The sequence below is a fragment of the Tupaia chinensis genome, unplaced genomic scaffold (genome assembly GCF_000334495.1).
Source record: "Tupaia chinensis unplaced genomic scaffold, TupChi_1.0 Scaffold148049_1, whole genome shotgun sequence".
NCBI classification, from domain to species: Eukaryota; Metazoa; Chordata; class Mammalia; order Scandentia; family Tupaiidae; genus Tupaia; species Tupaia belangeri.
The window spans coordinates 175,799-197,097 of record NW_006207899.1 but is presented as its reverse complement, the minus strand read 5'-3'; the positions used below and the strand labels follow the sequence as shown (position 1 = coordinate 197,097).

Sequence of the window (21,299 nt, the reverse complement as noted above, 5' to 3'; positions counted from 1 at the left end):
ACACACACAGCACACACACACACACACATGCACACACATTCCCAGAAAACAGAAGAGTAACAAGAACACATAGTCAAAAATAACTCCAAAGAAAGAAGGTTCCTGAGCATAGTGTTACAGAAGCAGGTTAAACTAACTAATATGAAAAGAGAAGAAAATGTTAGTTTTGCTAAGTGAAAACAAAAAGAAAACTGAAGCAGGAAAGAAGCTGGCCTTGGATAAATGACGTAGTTGTTCTGATTTGAACGAGGGAATACATTTGGGAAACCAGGAGCAAAATAACTGTCTGCATGGGATTAGAGGATGGTAGGGAGACAAACTGGCACAGGCTAGCAGCTTTTTTGACAGTTTTGCTGCTTCAGTCCACAAGTATCTGTAGCACTAAGTGATGTGACTCATGAGTGAGGAGGCAAAACCAACCCTTCTTCCCTCCTCACTACCATCCCTCCCACACCAACAATCACCAGTCTATGGCATCTTCCTGCACAACCTCTTAGGTCATCTGGAATATAACTCACACATTTTGTTTAAGAAACATTGGATGGGTGGGTGGATAGCTAGAGTATGATAAACTAGTAGCAACAATTACTTCAACTTTATGTTTGAAACGTTGAGAGAGATTTTTGCTATAGGGTATGTGGGTTCACCAAGGAGACAGAGAGAGAAAGTGAAAAATTGCTGCCCCCATCCCCTTGGGGGTTGGGGTGGATGGCCATGTCTCTATTCCTTCTCCTCTGTTCTCCTCTTGGGATTTTGGGCACTTATGCACATGTGCTCAGTATGAGTTTTAAGTCACTAACATACCACCTGAAAATATTTTTAATAAAATTTAGGTGAGGGAACCAGCAGTTAGCGTAATGGCTATGTCGCTGGACTCCCACGTAGTCGACCGCGGTTCGTGTCCCGGACCCGGTGGCTTAAAACTCACGCCAGGCGCGTGTGCGTGCGTGCCCAAGATCCCGAGAGGAGAATGGAGGAGAAGGGATTGCGGCGTGACCATCCCCCCTGGGGGGTGATTTCTCGCTTTCTGTCTCTATGTCTCTCTCTGTCTGTCTGGCGAGCGCACGCACCCTACAGTGAAAATCTCTCCAAAAAAAATAAAAATAAAAATAAATAAATAAATAAAATTTAGGTGAAAAGAAAAAAAAATAAACACAGAAAGGGAGTATTTATATTTGTCCTTAGGAAAAATATCAGAAAATTTTTCCTATATCTACTTCTTAGTGCATTTTTTGTATTATTTTAAGTTTATTTAATCATTTCTTCCATGACTAAGAGAGACAAGAGAAAGGTATATATGAGAAAGTCTTGCCACTACAATCCACTCCTAACCTTCACCTAGCTCTGAGTCAGATGTAAGCATGTGTCTGGCATACTCAGGGAGGTCTCTGGACTTGAATTAGGAACCTTTCCATGTAGTACTGCCTCATAGAGAATCACATTTTACTTCTGTGCCACCATCTAGGTTCTACTTCTTTTTTTTTCCTCATTAATAATGCTTTATTTTGGGACCAGCAGTTGGTGTAATGGCTATGTCACTGGACTCCCATGTAGTCGACTGCGGTTTGCGTCCCAGACCCGGCGGCTTAAACTCATGCCAGGCGCGTTTGCGTGCATGCCCAAGATCCTGAGAGGAGAATGGAGGAGAAGGGATTGCGGCATGACCATCTCCCCTGGGGGGGTGATTTCTCGCTTTCTGTCTCTCTGTCTCTCTCTGTCTGTCTGGCGAGTGCACGCACCCTATGGCAAAAACCTCTTCAAAAAAAAAAAAAAGCTTTATTTTATTTTTTATATTACATTTAACCACATATTTCTTCACAATGTATTACAGTTCTTTTCCCAGCACAATTACCATGCTTATCAGTCAAGACAAAGACATTACTATCCACATCAATTAAATAGCTTTTCTTCATTTTTTCCACATTATTATTATTATTTATTCTCATTAGTTTTTAAACATTCAATGACTATATATCATTTGACTTGTAAACAGAATTTACCCAACATGAAGTACTTCTCACACCAGTCCAGTTGAGAATATTGTACACGCCATCATCAACAGACAATAATTCATTTCTGTATCCCATTAATGTCATACCTGTTTGTTCTTTTGCTACCCTTCTCTAGACTCTTCCCTTCTCCCCCACCCCATTCCACATTGTCTTCAGCATCCATAACTATTTTTACTGCTTTTTTTTCTTTTGAGAGGTTTTAGGTATAGGGCACGTGCTTGCCAGAAAGACAGAGAGAGACAGAGAGAAAGCAAGAACTCATCCCCCAAGGGGGTTGGTCATGCTGCAATCCCTTCTTCTCCATTCTCCTCTCAGGATCTTGGGCATGCACGCACATGTGCCTGGTGTGAGTTTAAGCCACTAGGTCTGGGACTCGAACCATGGTCGACTACATGGAAGTCCAGCGACATAGCCACTAAGCCAACTGCTGTTCCCTATTTTCACTGCTTTTATACCCTCAGTATTTCAATCTCTACCATAAAGTGCAGATAGTTGGTATATATTAAGTGGGTACATAAGATATCTTTTCTTTTTTGCCCTTGAAATTTTAATTTATTTTTTCTATCTCAAGAGAACTTAAAATAAAAAAAGGTTTTGTGAGCTGGAGAAGTACCAATGTACTTTGAAATTACTATACCTATCTTCCTATAGAAAATATTTGAACATTGTAAGCTAAATAACTACATATTCTTGAAGATCAACTAGAGAAGAGGAAATTTTCATCTTCATTATTGACTTAGAACCAAAATTTAATTCTTTCAAAAAAGTAATTTAACCTACTAAACATGTCTATTATAAGATCTTTAGTAGAAAGTAGTATTCCTTCTCTTTCATTCCTGCAATAGTTCATACATGGAAGCAAATTATATGACTGTTAGCTAATGTCAGTTATGGTAAATTGTTTGAATAAAATGACCCCATCTGTTCATGGGCATATAAACACTCCTATAGCCTTTTAAGTGGAATTTTCTTTGACAGAAATTTAAATGGGAAAGTAAACAGGTAATCACTAAAACTAAAGTCTCATGGTAATCAAAGCTACTTAACTTTGACACCAAGGGATGAATTTAGTCTGATTTTCAATTGACAAGACTGTGGTGACAGTTTATATTTTTAAATTGGGATAATTCTAAGCATTACCAAACATTTATTGGAAATATTCAAGTCTATCTAAGTATCATTCGGAAATCTCATGACAGCTCTTGATAGGTTTTCACTGCTCTTGATAGGTTCACAGCTCTTGATAGGTTTTCACTGTGAAAACCTTTCATTTTCACTAATTAACAATGGCTCAGTTTCCACTTCTCAATTATGTTTTGGAATGAAGTCTGCATCCATTGACTATGCACTTTTTGTTGCTCTTAGCCAGTGTGCTATATATATTATAGAGGGAAAAAAATAAAACAAAGGATTGACTGAGATAGAGTTTTCTGTTCATTCATTCATTCATTATAGGTCAGTCCTGGTGGCCAGTTGGAGCCATGTAATAAGTAGCCCACAAACTTGGAAGTTCTTCGGCTCTTCCTCAGGCTCAGGTCACTGTTGGTCACAAATGCTGACAAAGATGTACTTTCTGATGCATCATCTTTCCTAAGGTTCAAAAATGATTCTTGAGTTATCTGCAGGATCTCTCTCAAGACTTTGTTTTCTTGTTCAAGTTGAAATATTTGTTCCTGTTCCTTGCAACCTTGTTGTTGCTCAGTTTCAATGGCTTTTCTCATAACTGCTGCCTATTTCAGTTATCTGGTCAATATGATCTTGTAATTCATTCTGATTTGCTTCCAAGTGCCTCCTCTCCAGTCCAGGTTGAGGTGCTTTAAGGATGTTTTGAGATGCATCAGGAGAAAATCCTTCAGAATTGTTAAGATGTGCCATGTCAATCTTGAAGTGCTGCTCTTTTAACTTCATTATTTTTTGTTAGCCATTAGCAATCTAAACATTTGTTCTCGATACTTGCTCATTGTAAGTTCCAAGGCAGACTGATGTTCTTCCAGTGATGTTCATAATTCTTTGTTTTCTTGCTGCAATTTTCTTGTCTGTTTTCTTGCTGGATTCCCATAACTAATGTGGACCATGGCCGATGTCTTGGCAACTTCATTAAGTTCTTGAATTTCTTCCTGATACTGCTTCCTTGCTTCCACTTGCTTGTTGAGAGCTGTGGTTTGCTCTAACGGGGATTCTGCTGCATCATCATGATCTCTCAACCTTTCAACAAGTGCTTTGGCATCAGCAAGTGCTTTCTCAATTGTACAACTCATTTCTACAGGAATACTTGCCTCTCAATCCCTTGCAACTGCCAGGCTATGGCGAATTGGACTCCAGACTTATGCCAATGGAGACCTGTGGGCCCAAGGGAGAAATCTTTGTGCCCTGATCAGCCTCTTCAACGAGCAGACACAGAACCCGGCAGAGGCAGCTGAGTGAGCCTGGGGAGTCAGGGGAGTTCAGCCCGGTCACTGCCTCGGGAAAGCTCTGCCAATGTCTTTCTTTCATATTCTGACTTGCTTCACTCAGCAATATATCTTCCATATTCGATCACTTTCTATCAAATGCCAGGGTCTTGTTTTTTTATGGCTTAATAGTATTCCATAGAGTATATGTGCCACACTTTTCAATCCATTCACCTGTTTGTGGACACTTGGGTTGGTACCATGTCTTAAGGATCGTGAATAATGCTGCAATAAATATAGTTGTGCAAGAGATTTTCTGACTGACGATTCTCCTCTCCTTTGGGTAGATACTCAGATGTGGGATTGCTGGATCAAATGGTAGTTCTATTTGTAGATCTCTGAGGAACCTCCATATTATTTTCCACAGTGGCTGAACCAGTTTCCATTCCCACCAACAGTGTCGGAGAGTTCCTCTTTCACCACAAACCCACCAACACTTACCACTTCTCATATTTTTAATCTTTGCATTCTGACAGGGGTTGGGTTGTACCTCATTATGATTTTAATCTGCATCTCCCTTACATTGAGGGATGTTGCGCACTTTCTCATATGCTTTATGGCTGTTCATGTCTTCCTTAGAAAGATTTTTGTTCAGCTCTTTATCTTTAAATTGAATTAGACTTTTTTTTTTTTTTTTCTGGGTAAGCTGCTTGAGTTTCCTGTGTATTCTGGTTATCAGTCTCATCTATGAGGTGTATTTTACAAAACTATTCTTCCATTCTGAGTGTTGTCAATTGACATTAATTAGTCCTTTGCTGTGCAGACACTTCTTAATCTGATATAGTCCCACTTGTCTATTTTAAGGATTATTATCTATGCTTTGGGAGTCTTATTTAAGAAGTCTTTGCCTACCCCAATGTCTCCCACAGTTTCCCCAGTGTTTTCCACCAGTAGTTTTATAGTTTGAGGTCTTGGGTTCAGATCTTTGATCCATTTGAGTTGATTTTTGTTAGTGGCGAAAGATGGGGATTCAGTTTCATCTTGGCTCCTACTTCTTTTTTTTTTTTTTGGAGAGATTTTCACTGTAGGGTGTGTGTGCTCACCAGACAGACAGAGAGAGACATAGAGACAGAAAGCGAGAAATCACCCCCCAGGGGGGATGGTCATGCCACAATCCCTTCTCCTCCATTCTCCTCTTGGGATCTTGGGCACGCACGCACACGTGCCCGGCGTGAGTTTTAAGCCACCGGGTTCGGGACACGAACCGCGGTCGACTACGTGGGAATCCAGCAACATAGCCATTACGCTAACTGCTGGTTCCCATGGCTCCTACTTCTTAATGTATTTTATTCTTCAGCACTATAGTGAATTCTCTTATATTTATTGTGCATGTGTGTGTGTGCAAATGTTTATATGATTCTCTCTAGTCTCCATATTTAATTTATAATTCTCTTAATAAGAGCAGGGGTAGTATGTACTTACATTTTACCCCGTAAATTGCCAATGCATATTATCTACTTTTTATTTTGGCCATATGAGCTTTTTTCCAAATTTTTGGACAGTCAATGGCTTTGTCACTAAGCATCAGAAATTTACATTAATTTTTCCCCAATAACACACTATATTATAATTGAGATAAAGTTTTAGCTCCTGTAGAATGCACTTCTTGACTTTTTTTTTTTTTAGCCATGTGTATTATTCACTGTATGGTAATGGCAGTCTACTGTGTTTGCATGTTTCTATTAAATATTTCAATTTATTCCATGAACATGAGTTTCATTTTTAAAGTAGAATGTATTCATTTTACTACAGTAGAAGAATAGATCCAGTAAGCCTAAAATAAAAATGGCACATTTTATACATAGGTAATACCCAAAGACAGTTTTACTGCCTAACAACCTTCAGATTTAAAGTTATATAAATAAAATATCCCATTTTCTAACAATGCTCTACATCTGCAGCCATGTGAACTGAATTGTGCAACTGACAATCCATGCATTGACTTAAAAACATACTCCAATTACCTAAGAAAAATACCAAAAGTCAGACATTTAACTAGACAGAAAGGAGAACCAATATTCATTTGAGAAGTCTAATTTCATAATCAACCATCAAACATGAGTATACATTTATATACTTAATATTTAGAATTTTTGAAAAGAGTAAGGAGACAGAGACAATATTTTGTCCCAGTTAACATTTGTAGGACTCTAACTAGTGACATGGGTCAATCACTAGGAGAGATTACATTGCTCTTCTATGTATCTTGTAGGGTAAAATTTAAAGTTTACACAGGTTACAATAATACTTTTCCTAAACTCTAAGCTCCCAGATGTTTCCCTTTTCTTCTGACTGTAGCCAACTGTAGTAGATAGAATAATGGCTTCCCAAGATAACACTCTTATCCTCAGAAGCTATGAATATACATGGCAAAAAGGGATTTTGCAATGTGATCAAGAGAAGATAATTGACATAGATTATCCTGGATTATCCATGGTCCCACTTCATCACAGCGATCCTTAAAAAAAATACAGGAAGATTAGAATCAGAGAAGAAGATGTGATCTTGGAAGCAAAGTTCACAGGGAAAGTCAATGAAGATGTCTTCTGGACTTGAAGATGGAAGAAGGGACTATAAGCCAAAGAACACAGGTATTCTCTAGAAGCTAGAAACAGCAAGAAAACTGGTAGTTCTCTAGGACCTCCAGAAGGAATTCAGCCCTCCTAGCATCTTGATTTTCAAATTTCTAAACTTCCAACTTATAAGACAATAAGTTCATGTTGTATTAAGTTACTAAATTTATCATTGTGTGTTACTGCAGCAATAGAAAACTAATATATTAACTGTATTGAACATAAATGACTTTACTACTCGTTGATACTCTCATCTCATCACCAGCTGGTTTCCTAATTTTTCTCTTCTTCAAATTGGTCACTTTTACAGGCCTTTACTGGTAACCAATGCTACAAAACTAATAATTGCTTTTCTGCTTTTTTCCTTATTGCCTTCCCAGAAGTATTGGCAGGAGACTTCCCTTTACCTCTGTCTTCATTTGTTTGTTTAGATTTTTGCTATAGGGTGACTGTGTTTGCCAGAGAGAGACAGAGAGAGGGGAAGTGAGAAATTAACTCCTCCTCCCCAGGGAAGATGGCCACACCAAAACCCTTATCCTCCATTCTCCTCTCAGGATTTTGGATATACATGTACGCATGCCCAGAGTCTTTCAAGTTACTGGCTCTAGGACTTGATCTGAGTAGTCAGCTATATGGAATCCAGTGTCTTAACTGCCACATCACCTGCTGGCCCTACCTGTGTTATCCATTAACTGGGTCCTTGGTTTGCAAAAAGATTGCCTCTCTCCATTTCTTTCTACTGATGGGAGGTGAAGTAGGCAACTTCTGATATGGCTCTCAGTGATCTTTCCTCCTGGTAGTCACATGCTCATGTAATGTACCCTTGAAAGTGGACAGAACCTAATGACTTGTTTCTAATAAATAGAATGTATCAAAAGTGATGGCCTCTTATTTTTGAAATTAGCTTACAAAGAGACAATGACTCCTATTGCGGTACTCTCTGCCCTCTCTCACACTTGCTCTAGTAAAGGCAACTGTCATAGAAGCTCTCTGGAGACAACTATTTAGCAAGGAATTGTTGGAGCCCGCTGGCCAATAGCCAGAGAGAAACTGAAGTTCTCAGTGCAACAGCCTTCAAGGAAGTGAATTCTACCAACAACATGAGTAACCTTGGAATTGGATCTTGTCCAGTTGAGCTTTGAGATGAGATCACTATCCTGATCATTACCTGGATTGCAATCTTGTGAGAACTTGAGTAAGATGCATCTAGCTAAGCTGCACCTAGATTCCTAACCCACAGAAAGTATAAGATGATAAATGCTTGTTTAAGCCATTACGTTTTGGAGTGACTTATTAAATAGCAATAGATACCTAATACAGGTCGGTCATAATAAGGATATGCCGAGACATGAGGAAGATAGGACTCTCGATTATGTAAATAGCACCATTCAAAAGTAAACCATGAGGCCCCGTAACAAAAACAGAAAAAGCAGTATATTACAGATATAGTCAAAGATTAAAACACAGTTTCGGGACCAGAATGTAATTTAGGATTTAATTAACCCCTAGTTTTCTAAGTCATATAATTTCTTGTTAAGCAGTTGAAATCTGTTGGTTCTTACCCTTGTGGTTTGCTATGGTAGAGACTTTGTTCTGATTTTGAATCTTTTTCCATTGCCAGATATCCACCCAAGCATCTCTTCTTTCTCATGGCTTCTGCTTGAACATGGTTAGTTAATTCATGGCCCCTGCACCTGCTTACTCCATATGTATCAATACTTGTTAACATGAACACTTGTATTAGTTTTCTAGGACTGTCATAATACAAGACCACAAACTGGCTTAAATAACAGAAATTTATTAACTCACATCTCTGGAGGCTAAAAATCTAACATCAAATTATCAGCATTGTATATTTCTCCTAAGGCTATGAGGAAGTGTCCATTCCACAGTTTTCATCTACCATTACCTGGCACACTGACTATCTTTGGCACACTGTGGCTTATCAATGAATTACTCTCTCAGCCTTCATCTTAATACAGACATCAGAGGTGTTCCTCTATATGCGAATCTGTGTTCAAATTTCCTTTCCCTGTAAAATCACCATCCACGTTGGATTCAGAGTCCTACTTTAGATGAGCTCTTTCTAACTTATCTAATTACATTTGCATTGGCTCTATTTGCAATTAAAGGCACATTCTGAGGTATTGGGGTTAGGACTCCAACAAAGGAATTCTGGAGGATGTGATTCAGTCCATTACTATATCTGCTTCCACCTTTCTATTTATAACCCCACATTCTTTCTGAAAAGAGCCGTATTGATCTATTTGGTTATTGCTGATTCATTTGAGCATGGCTCTACACCAGGACTCCCTCTTAGAACACAGGTCAGCCCTTGGATGAAAAATCAGGTGGCCCAGAACACAGACATCTTTGCTTCCAGATGATAAATCATCTTGGGCTGAGTCCTTCAGCAGTGAGCTATGAGAAACAACCACTCTTACAGTAGTTATAAAAAGAATAGGCAAAGGGACCAGCAGATGGCTTAATGGTTAGGTTGCTGTACTGCCATGCAGTCAACCACAGTTCGAGTCCCGGACCCGGTGGCTTAAACTCACACTGGGCACTTGTGCGTGTGTGCCCAGGATCCTGAGAGGAGAATGGAGGAGAAGGGATTGTGGCGTGGCCATCCCCCCTGGGGGGTTATTTCTCACTTTCTGTCTCTCTCTGTCTCACTGTTTCTGGTGAGTGCATGTGCCCTATAGCAAAAACCTCTAAAAAGAAAAAAAGAAAGAAAGAAAGAATAGGCAAGAATTCCTAAGCTTACTCATCCATTAAAATTTCTATGGTATTACTTATTTATTTGGAGAAGTTTTTGCTACAGGGCATGTGCTCTCGCCAGACAGAGAGAGACGGGGGACAGAAAGCGAGAAATCACACCCCTCCAGGGAGGATGGCCACACCACAATTCCTTCTCCTCCATTCTCCTCTCCGGGTCTTGGGCATGCAAGCAAACATGCCCAGCGTGAGTTTAAACCACCAGGTCCAGGACTCGAACCACGGTCAACTACATGGGAGTCCAGTGACATAGCCATTATGCCAACTGCTGGTTCCTTTATGGCATTATTTTCCCCAGTTTTACCCCCACCTTTCTGGTGCTCAATATTAACCAATTCATTCTCTATTTGATGCTTAAATCTAGTTCCCTAATATTTTACTCTTAGCTTTATGCTTTCTTTTTTCTGAACACTTTGCTCTTCATCCAAACAAACCCATAACGTCAGCTGTTAGTGTGGGTGTCCAAATCTATTCCTGTAGCATATGCCATTCTATTGAGTGTATTTATTCAACTACTTGGTCAGCTTCTCTATTATAGGTGCATTGGACTCAACAGGCCCAAACTTACCTCCCACAAACACGCCTTTCTGCTAACGCAGCCCATTTTGAATCCTTCCTGCCTCCAGTTGAGAACACAGCAATGCTTCCCTCTCATTAGTGACCCAGATACATTCAGTCAGTTACCAGAGCCTAGGGCATCACCCGACATATTTCTCAAATCTTCCCTCTCATTGCCATTCCTATTGTTGGCGTCCTAATTCAGGAGACCTCATTTATTTCCTAGATAATACCAACTCTTGAAACAGCTCTCAGAATGTTCTTTTTCAAGGTACAAAAGTTATTTCATTATTTTTCTGCATAAAATCACTTAATAATAAATTTGAAGCATACAGAATACCTAATTTACAGGACTCTACCTCCTTTTCCTGCCCTTCATCTCCTGACTACCTGCTGAGTAATGCTCACTGCAAGCCATTACTAGACCATATTAAAAGGATTCTGTGATCAAAAATGATCTAGTCTTCTCCCTCTTCAAAAAAAAAAATACTTCCTGGAATTTGATTTATATTTACACTTACATTAACATATTTCTGCATCCCCACCAAATCCTGTATATCACAGCATCATTAATCATACCTCACTGTATGACAATAATCAATTCACCTGATTATTTATCCCACTAGAAAATAGTTTCCTTGAGGACAGTTTCTATTTTGCTTTATGTCTGCAGAACTTCTTGGTATGCTTAGTAATCCATTGTTAAGTGAATATGTGAGTGTGTTAAATGACATAGTGAATGAACAACAATATTTACTTTTATGGAATCATATTAAGAAAGCATTTTTCTGGACCAGAACTTGGTGTAATGGCTATGTCGTTGGACTCCCACATAGTCAAATGCAGTTCAAGTTCCAGACTCAGTGGCTTAAACTCACAGTGGGCACGTGTGCGTGCATGTCCAAGATCCCAAGAGGAGAATGGAGGAGAAGGGATTGCGGAGTGGCCATCTCCCTGGGGGATGATTTCTTGCTTTCTGTCTCTCTTTCTGGAGAGCACACATGCCCTATAACAAAAACCATTCCAAAAAAAAATTTTTTTTTTATAATACTAGGTTACATATCTGCTACACAATGGTAGGGAGAAATTATATCTTTTTTTTTTTTTTTGGAGAGGTTTTTGCGATAGGGCGTGTGCACTTGCCAGACAGACAGAGAGAGACATAGAGACAGAAAGCAAGAAATCACCCCCCAGGGGGGATGGTCACACCGCAATCCCTTCTCCTCCATTCTCCTCTCGGGATCTTGGGCATGCACACACATGCGCCCGGCGTGAGTTTAAGCCACCAGGTCCAGGACTCAAACTGCGGTAGATTACATGGGAGTCCAGCGACATAGCCATTACGCTAACTGCTGGTTCCAGAGAAATTGTATCTTAAGGAAGGTAAAGTTTGCAACTCATCTTCTTGTTAAGAGAACTAGAATGAGATGAATCCTAGCATTGTTCAATACCCAGACCCTGTAAAAATGATAGTTCACAAGTCCTTCCTTTTGATGAATTACTCCTTCATATGCCTAGTCATACAAGCCATTGCTCTCAGTACAAGTTAGTAGGTCTTCCAGTCTGTGCAAGTCCAGTAATTTGGTGATAAAGCTTTTGTATCTCAAAAAATAATTTATAGCAGAGCTTGTTAACAATGCAAAAGCTTGTTAGGAAAGATACCGTAGACCATGTCATTGAGATGTCCAATCAGAAGGTGGTACTTTTGGGGAACATTTTAAGTATCTCCATATTGGATGGCAAAATGAGTACTTTTACAAGAGGTCAATTCCAAGCATGAAATTCCAGTATTCCATGGTTCATTTCTAATAGTTAACAACAAAGTCACTTTTTCAGATCTCAGTGATAGAAACAGTTTTGATATATCCTTTTATTCCTCGTGTTAAAGCCTATATTTTCAGGCTTTATTTTCATGTAGTAAAAAATGTGCATTTTCTCTTTATATATTCATTAAATTGTTTAAATTTTATTGACTTTTTCATCCACCTCTAACCCTTTTATTGATTAAAATTAATTTTACTCTGTTTACAGTTTGCATATGTATGTGCGTGTGTATAAATACCTGTGTGCCCAGGGAAAAGAAAAGTGAGAACAAGAGGGCTCCTATCCTCCATGGGATTGAGTGTCAAAAGAGATTTATTTTTATTTTTCTAAATACTTGGTCAAAAAGGTTATATTTGCAGCAGATTAGGAGGGCTAACAGGGGACTTGAAGTGCCATTCATCTTGAAGTAGCAAGTGCCCAGTCTCATATAAATGGAATGTCATGTTATTTTTAGAGGAAGCTTTTGCTAAAAGGATCTAGGACATGGGCAACAATGTACACTCTAGCAACCTTATTTAAACATATGAATGGCTCTGGTTCTTTAATGTTATTTGCAATAAGTCTGTGGCAAGCCCATTCCCTTAGTGAGGGTGCATTATTTACTTCATAAATTTAAAAGAGAGAAGAAAAAAAGGCTTTCAAAGAATTCAAGTTCTTTTGTCAATAACAGAACACAGAAGTTGGAGGTGAGACTTCTATTATAGTTCTTGTTAAGTAGGGTGCCTAGGTAAATTTCCAACCCAAGATCTCTTTGAGGAACCTTTTCTGACGTCTACATTGCAATATTTGCTAGATCCAGATATACTCATGTGGAAGTCAGAGCCGAAAGACCAAACCACTTTAACAGGTTATCCCTAATACACCCAGGAGAAAAGAGGAGACTTGGAATATTAGGTGAGATCAGAACGAGTGATGGCTACTTTATTAAGCCATTGCAGTAGAGAAAATCATGTCATGAAAAACAGCCCCCTAGGTAGGTGGTAGGGATGCTTATGAGTATGTATGAGGAGGAATCAATAAGTAGGGAGTCTTGTGTGGCTATAATTTTTAGCCACTATGGAGACCTTCTAGAAGGTCTGTCTGTTGAACTATAAAAGACACACTTGGGGCTAAATAAATGTGCCATTGGATTTCCATATGTGGATTCTCACTTTCTTTAAAGCTTCTTTCTGTGGGACTGTACAATAAAAACTATCATCTTAGTGATAAGCCTTAAAAAGTAGATACTTTTTCAAGTATGTTTCCATTTTTACTTGGGCTTTTAGGCACCTTACTTTTATTTCTAAAAGACCAAACTCTCTAATGCTAGGACTTCACTACAGCTCCTAAATATAGACAAAAGACTAGTTTGTACAAATCACTGCTCCAGAACATGTGCAGAAGTTTTATTCTATTTCATTATTTTTTCACCATCCTTTGATTTTGTATGTATTTTTAAAAAGTTTTAAATTTGGTTTTATACATTCAATCACTGTACATCACCACAGCTTGCAAAATAAATTTTTCTCGCATAAATACAATGCACACCAGTCCAGTTAAAGATATTATTATACACGTTATCATCAATAGGCAATACTCTCTTTCTGTGTCCCTTAAGTGTCTTATCTCTGTTTTTCTTTTTGATTCCCTTCTTCTCACCCTCCCCCACCTCCCACCCTTCTCCCACACGTCTTCAGCAGAGGTTTTTTTTTTTTTCTTTAAGTAAATAGTGTTTTCCTCTCAATGGTGAAGACCCATAATGTCCTTCAGAGAAAGGAAAAACAATTAAGTAAAAACCAAAAACCAGTTATTTAGTATACAAGGAGCATGAAGTAAGCTAGTATTTATTAACTACAAATGGTAAGCAAACTGACCCCCAGAGAGGACCACCATATATATATCTAGGTCTAGTATTTTTTCAGAGAAAATTGAAATACCTATAAATTCCCCAAATGCCGGAATAGTTAACAAGTTCCTTGGGTAGTCCTTATACCATCAAATTTGGAACGCTCTACCACAGTGGCCAAGGTTCAGCTCTTTCAAATAGAGACTGGAACACAGTTCATGACAGGCTGAGTAAAAGACCGAATTCTCAGGACCAGCAGTTGGCATAATAGCTACATCACTGGACTTCCAATGTAGTCAACCACAGCTCGAGTCTTGGATCCAGTGGCTTAAACTCATGCCAGGTACATGTGCGTGGGTGCCCAAGATCCCCAGAGGAGAATGGAGGAGAAAAGATTGCAGCATGGCCATCCCTCCGGGGAGATGATTTCTCGTATTCTGTCTCTGTCTTTCTGGTGAGCTCATGCATCCTATAGCAAAAACCTCTCCAAAAAAAGAGAAAAAGACCAATTCTATAAAACTTAAATAGTATTCTGCTTCAAAGAGACTGGTACACCTAGCCGGCCTCTGCTTCATCACCAAGGGTCTGTTCGTCCTAGATACTATCCTCTTGCATAGGAAAATCTTAGGCTGCTTTTGAGAGTTGTAATGACGTATGATCATTGTTGTCTGATCTATTTAGCTATGTAGAAGGTGAATTTTCCTTTGTGGTTACTTATGTTCCACATAACAAGGGACCTTGCCATGTTTTGTGACAGTGGGATATAAGTCAGAGTTTAAGCCTTTGTTCAATAAATGTATGATCTGCAGTGTAGACAAGAAGCCCTATTGAAACCAAGGAAATAACAAGCTCCTTTCAAGACAGGTTATTCTCAAGAAATTTTCATAGTACTGTTCACATATTGACATTAAAATAAACTTCTTTCCTTGAGAATCATATTAAAGAGAAAGTAAATTTGAAATCTTTTTGGGATTCCCTTCTATCTAATAAACATATCAGAGGAAACCAAATCACATCTGGTAAACTGGCAATCATAAGAATCAGATGTATAGAATTTATTTATTTAACTCATTAGATAAGTGAATTTAAAAAAAAAAAGCAAAACAAAATAGTCCCTGTCACTAAAATCCCAGAAATAATAATAATAAGTAGTTTTACAAGATCTTTCCTGTATGGTTTTCTTTGAAATGTGAGCATACTCCCTTATTTCCATTCCAGTATTCCAAACACAAGGAAAATGAGCCTGCAGCCCATTAACCACAGGGGAATACTGGCCTGGGATGAGCCACCATTTTGTCATTGAGACCTTTGATTGCTAAAACTAGCCCAACAGGGCAATGTGACACAATGTGTGACCCATCACAATTGGTGGCTTTCTGAGAGCTCCTTCTCTGGGTCATGCTGGAGGCCCTTGTGACAAGAACAGCAACTGCTGTGGGGTAATTATGCATAGTTATATAAAACGGACTAATGCCAGCCAAGCAAATTGAGCAAAAAGGACTGGTTGTGTTCCTTGTTAAATGTTTTGTCAAGCTGACCATGCCCTTTATTTATCTCTAACACAACATGCTTATTCTGCCCCATCTACTGTATTCACCCTGCAAATTTATGAGGCTCTATTAATCTTCTGCCCTGCTGACTATCTCTGTTGCAAAGTGTCAGCAGACTTTTGTACCTTGCTAATGTACAAAGGGCTTCCTATGAGTAATATCAGCATTTTGCCTTTTAATTGCACATATAATTTTTAGGTCTTACAGCTAATAAGGGAATTGAGACCACAGTTCATCACTGTCTTGAATGGTACTCCAGGGGTGTGGGGACTGTGGAAGCTGAGAGGAGAATATAGCTGTTCTGGTTCCAAGCAATAGTTTCTCATTATAATGATACTATCCCCACTCTAGTGTTAAGAGTCTGTCACTTCTCCCATTATACACCCCACTTTCATAGGGCTTTACAACACTATAGTAAAGACTTTTTAAAAAAACTTATCCTGCTGGATCTTAGCTCACAAGTATTTTTTTAAATCACTTTTCATATCAATTTCAAAAGAAAAGTGCTGTATGATTTTTAAAATCAACAAAACCAATTTTATCTATTGGTCAAGGTCCTGAACTTCTTTCTAAGGCTTTCAAATGGGTGCACTTTTGCTAGTCCTTCCACTGACCTTTTTCTATTGGATTTTTTTTTAATGCAGACTTAGTTTTAAGTACTTTCAAGGAAAAAAATGTTAAAATAAATGGGGGATTAGTGTTTGCGATGTGGGCATTTTGCGATTGCATTAATAGCCTTTCACAAACATTTTTACTATGCCTGAGAAATGTGCATTATTGATGAGTGTACTTCTTACGGTGCAAAAGCCATTAGGGAAGAAGTGAAAGGTCTGTGGCAAGAAGATGATGCACAGAGAAGGCCTGGGTGAGCAGCTAAGGAGTGCCTATAATAGTCTTACCCAGACAAGACTATTCCATTCGCATTTTCAGACAGGAACGTCTATGAGTTCTTACACACCTCTTTTTGCATCTAGAAAACATACTTGTGAAACTCATTATATGACATTGAAAGCAAACTGCTCAATTATCACAAAATTAAGTTCTTTTTTTTTTTTTTTATGAGAGCACACACGTGCATGGGTAGGCGACTCTCAATAGGATCTTATTATTCCATGACCCCTCTGCCCCCTAACCCTCCATCTCCTGTGCCTACCTCTAGCACAGGCACTTCAAACTGGAAAGAGGTCATCTGGGGGAGGTGGGAAGCCTGGGTTCTTGTCTTGACTATGATTCTGAACAATTTCCTGGGTATCAGCTGCTTTAGCAGCAACCCCATGTGCTAAAGTACCCTTTCTATGGCTTTGAGTCTGTGTAGGCAGAAAAAAAAAATAGAATTGAGTTGACTGAATTTCATCCTAATCCCACCAGGCAAGGAAGGTTCCAGAAAAACTGAGACCCAAGTGGGGCAACTTGAATCTCCTATTTTCTCACATTTAAGCATTAACCCATGGGGTTAACTCAACTCCTTGCTAAGTGGTGAACTCTTTTCTCAAAAGATGCGATTCTTAAGATAACTTCAGTGTGGTCTTATTTCAGTCATTTCTGGGAGTTCAGAAGTTTTGGGGGACAATTTTTGGGCTGGTTTCCTATGTAACATATCAAAAGTAGAAGAAAGTCCTGTGGTAGTCTCAGATGTACATGAAATGCTCCAAGCAGAGACAAATAGCATCGATTCTCCATAATTTATGGAGAAGAATATAAAGCTCATTGCTAGAATAGTATTCAGAAGAAGAAACTAAGTTAACTGAGTAACTATTGTGTGCCATACATGCTCTTATTTAATTTTCTTATTTGCTTGGGTTATACATCTTATCTTCAGATTACAGATGTTAGGGTTGGGATTTATAGAGCTTAAATCACTTTTTTTCTAAATACAGGGCTCAAATCTAGGCCTTCTGAATCTAATATCATCTTTTCTTTACCATGGAATCAGAACCCCTCCCCAATAAAAAAACAAATGAACAAACAAAAAAAAACTGGTATGTGGGTATATAATCTGAGATTTACCCTAAAGTCAAGGTTTAAGTATTATTTCTGCAGTCACTTCCCATCTGCACTCTACATGGGCATTAATCCACTTAGTCATTTATTTAAAAAAAAAAATCATGAAATATCAGCTGTATGCCACATGCTGAAATCCAGCCCGTTATTCCATTTTCGATGCCTCTGGGTCATTTTACGCACAATGATGCTGCTACTGCTGGGATCGTCTCCCACAGGCACAATGTGGCCTGGCAGCTGATGCGTGAGTGGTGGTGACTGCTCCATGGAAGGGCAGGACCATCATCTTGGGCTGAACGCACCAGGTCTCCTGTGTTCCTTTGCTCTTGCTGTCATATGCTTTTTGTCTTAATTTGTCATCATTGCTGTTGTTCTCTAACCATGTTCTATGACTATTTTACCTGAATTTAAGTAAAACAAAAACCATTGTTAACCCTGTCATACCAACAAGGTTAACTAAACAAGTCTGATTACTCAAGCAAAAAGTGTATACTTAACGTTCTTACATGAAAATCAGTTTGATCAAAGAATAACAATTTTTTAAAGGTTTTTGCTATAGGACACGTGTGCTCGTCAGAAAGACAGAGACAGAGAGACAGAAAGTGAGAAATCACCCCCCCAGGGGGGATGGCCATGCCGTAATCCCTTCTCCTTCATTCTCTTCTCGGGATCTTGGGCACGCATGCACAAGTGCTCGGCATGAGTTTAAGCCACCAGGTCTGAGACTCTAGCTGTGGTCGACTATGTGGGAGTCCAGTGACAGATATTATGCTATCTGCTGTCTCAAAGAATAATAATTTTAAAACCAAAAAGTTATTTAGAAGTTATAGTAAAAATAAACAACATATTTTAAAAGTCTTTCTTAAAAAATTAAGAGGGTAGGGAGCCAGTAGAAGGTGTAGTGGTCACATGACTGACCATGGTTTGAGTCCCAGACATGAAACTCCTGCCTGGCACGTGGGCATGTGTGTCCCAGATCCTGGGAGGAGAGTGGAGGAGAAGGGATTGCAGTGTGGCCATCCCCCTGGGGGTGACTTCTCACTTTCCTTCTTGCTGTCTCTGTCTCTCTCTCTGATGAGTGCACATGCCCTAAGACTAAAACCTGTAAAATGTAGAAATTAAGAGGCTTGCCAGAGAGGTACAGAAAGCAGCTGCCAGCAGGATGTGGTCATTTCACACTCTTTTTTTCATTTTTCTGTCTTGTCAGTATTTGGGGCATGTACACATGTGCCTGGCATGTTTTTCAAGCCACTGGGTTCAGGACTCAAACCATGGTTAATCATGTGGCATCTGGTCTTTGATGCACTGTGCTTAACCACTGTACCTCAGGGCCAGTTTTATTTAACAGTATAAAATCTGTGGTTATGCTAAAAAAACTCTTTTTTTTTTTTTAATGCCAATTTTATCTTTATGGAGAAGAATATAAAGCTCATTGCTAGAATAGTATTCAGAAGAAGAAACTAAGTTAACTGAGTAACTATTGTGTGCCATACATGCTCTTATTTAATTTTCTTATTTGCTTGGGTTATACATCTTATCTTCAGATTACAGATGTTAGGGTTGGGATTTATAGAGCTTAAATCACTTTTTTTCTAAATACAGGGCTCAAATCTAGGCCTTCTGAATCTAATATCATCTTTTCTTTACCATGGAATCAGAACCCCTCCCCAATAAAAAAACAAATGAACAAACAAAAAAAAACTGGTATGTGGGTATATAATCTGAGATTTACCCTAAAGTCAAGGTTTAAGTATTATTTCTGCAGTCACTTCCCATCTGCACTCTACATGGGCATTAATCCACTTAGTCATTTATTTAAAAAAAAAAATCATGAAATATCAGCTGTATGCCACATGCTGAAATCCAGCCCGTTATTCCATTTTCGATGCCTCTGGGTCATTTTACGCACAATGATGCTGCTACTGCTGGGATCGTCTCCCACAGGCACAATGTGGCCTGGCAGCTGATGCGTGAGTGGTGGTGACTGCTCCATGGAAGGGCAGGACCATCATCTTGGGCTGAACGCACCAGGTCTCCTGTGTTCCTTTGCTCTTGCTGTCATATGCTTTTTGTCTTAATTTGTCATCATTGCTGTTGTTCTCTAACCATGTTCTATGACTATTTTACCTGAATTTAAGTAAAACAAAAACCATTGTTAACCCTGTCATACCAACAAGGTTAACTAAACAAGTCTGATTACTCAAGCAAAAAGTGTATACTTAACGTTCTTACATGAAAATCAGTTTGATCAAAGAATAATAATTTTTTAAAGGTTTTTGCTATAGGACACGTGTGCTCGTCAGAAAGACAGAGACAGAGAGACAGAAAGTGAGAAATCACCCCCCCAGGGGGGATGGCCATGCCGTAATCCCTTCTCCTTCATTCTCTTCTCGGGATCTTGGGCACGCATGCACAAGTGCTCGGCATGAGTTTAAGCCACCAGGTCTGAGACTCTAGCTGTGGTCGACTACGTGGGAGTCCAGTGACAGATATTATGCTATCTGCTGTCTCAAAGAATAATAATTTTAAAACCAAAAAGTTATTTAGAAGTTATAGTAAAAATAAACAACATATTTTAAAAGTCTTTCTTAAAAAATTAAGAGGGTAGGGAGCCAGTAGAAGGTGTAGTGGTCACATGACTGACCATGGTTTGAGTCCCAGACATGAAACTCCTGCCTGGCACGTGGGCATGTGTGTCCCAGATCCTGGGAGGAGAGTGGAGGAGAAGGGATTGCAGTGTGGCCATCCCCCTGGGGGTGACTTCTCACTTTCCTTCTTGCTGTCTCTGTCTCTCTCTCTGATGAGTGCACATGCCCTAAGACTAAAACCTGTAAAATGTAGAAATTAAGAGGCTTGCCAGAGAGGTACAGAAAGCAGCTGCCAGCAGGATGTGGTCATTTCACACTCTTTTTTTCATTTTTCTGTCTTGTCAGTATTTGGGGCATGTACACATGTGCCTGGCATGTTTTTCAAGCCACTGGGTTCAGGACTCAAACCATGGTTAATCATGTGGCATCTGGTCTTTGATGCACTGTGCTTAACCACTGTACCTCAGGGCCAGTTTTATTTAACAGTATAAAATCTGTGGTTATGCTAAAATAACTCTTTTTTTTTTTTTAATGCCAATTTTATCAACAGTGATGCTATTCAGCAATATAGATAAAGAACTCATGGAACAACATAGTTCCATTAATTGTTTACCAGCATGGAAAATGAGATGATATGTTTTCAGACATATTAGCTACTGGATCATTCTCCCTTTATACAGAGAAAATTCTTTTGGGACTAGCAATCAATAAGAGCTTAATCCAAAGTTTATAGGTTAAGAACTAGAAGTGGCCACTAATCTAAAAAGATTAATTTGCACGTTTTTTTCCCTCCATGATATATAATTGAAAACCAATAATATTAAAATGGTGACTATATTGGTTTATTTTCTTCGTCATTGAGGTCAGTGTCCACCTTAAAATACTTCTCAGAAGGGAACCAGCAGTTAGCGTAATGGCTATGTCACTGGACTCCCACTTAGTGGACCGCGGTTCGTGTCCCGGACCGGGTGGCTTAAAACTCACACCAGGCGCGTGTGCCTGCGTGCCCAAGATCCCAAGAGGAGAATGGAGGAGAAGGGATTGCAGCGTGACTATCCCCCCTTGGGGGTGATTTCTCGCTTCCTGTCTCTATGTCTCTCTCTGTCTGTCTGGCGAGCGCACGTGCCCTATAGCGAAAAT

The 21,299-nt window shown here is 39.2% G+C and overlaps 1 pseudogene; it reads right to left on the bottom strand.

Moving 5' to 3' along the window:
* Window positions 1-3,454: 3,454 nt before the first annotated feature.
* On the bottom strand, window positions 3,455-4,288 carry LOC102489529 (FGFR1 oncogene partner 2 pseudogene; annotated as a pseudogene).
* Window positions 4,289-21,299: the final 17,011 nt, after the last annotated feature.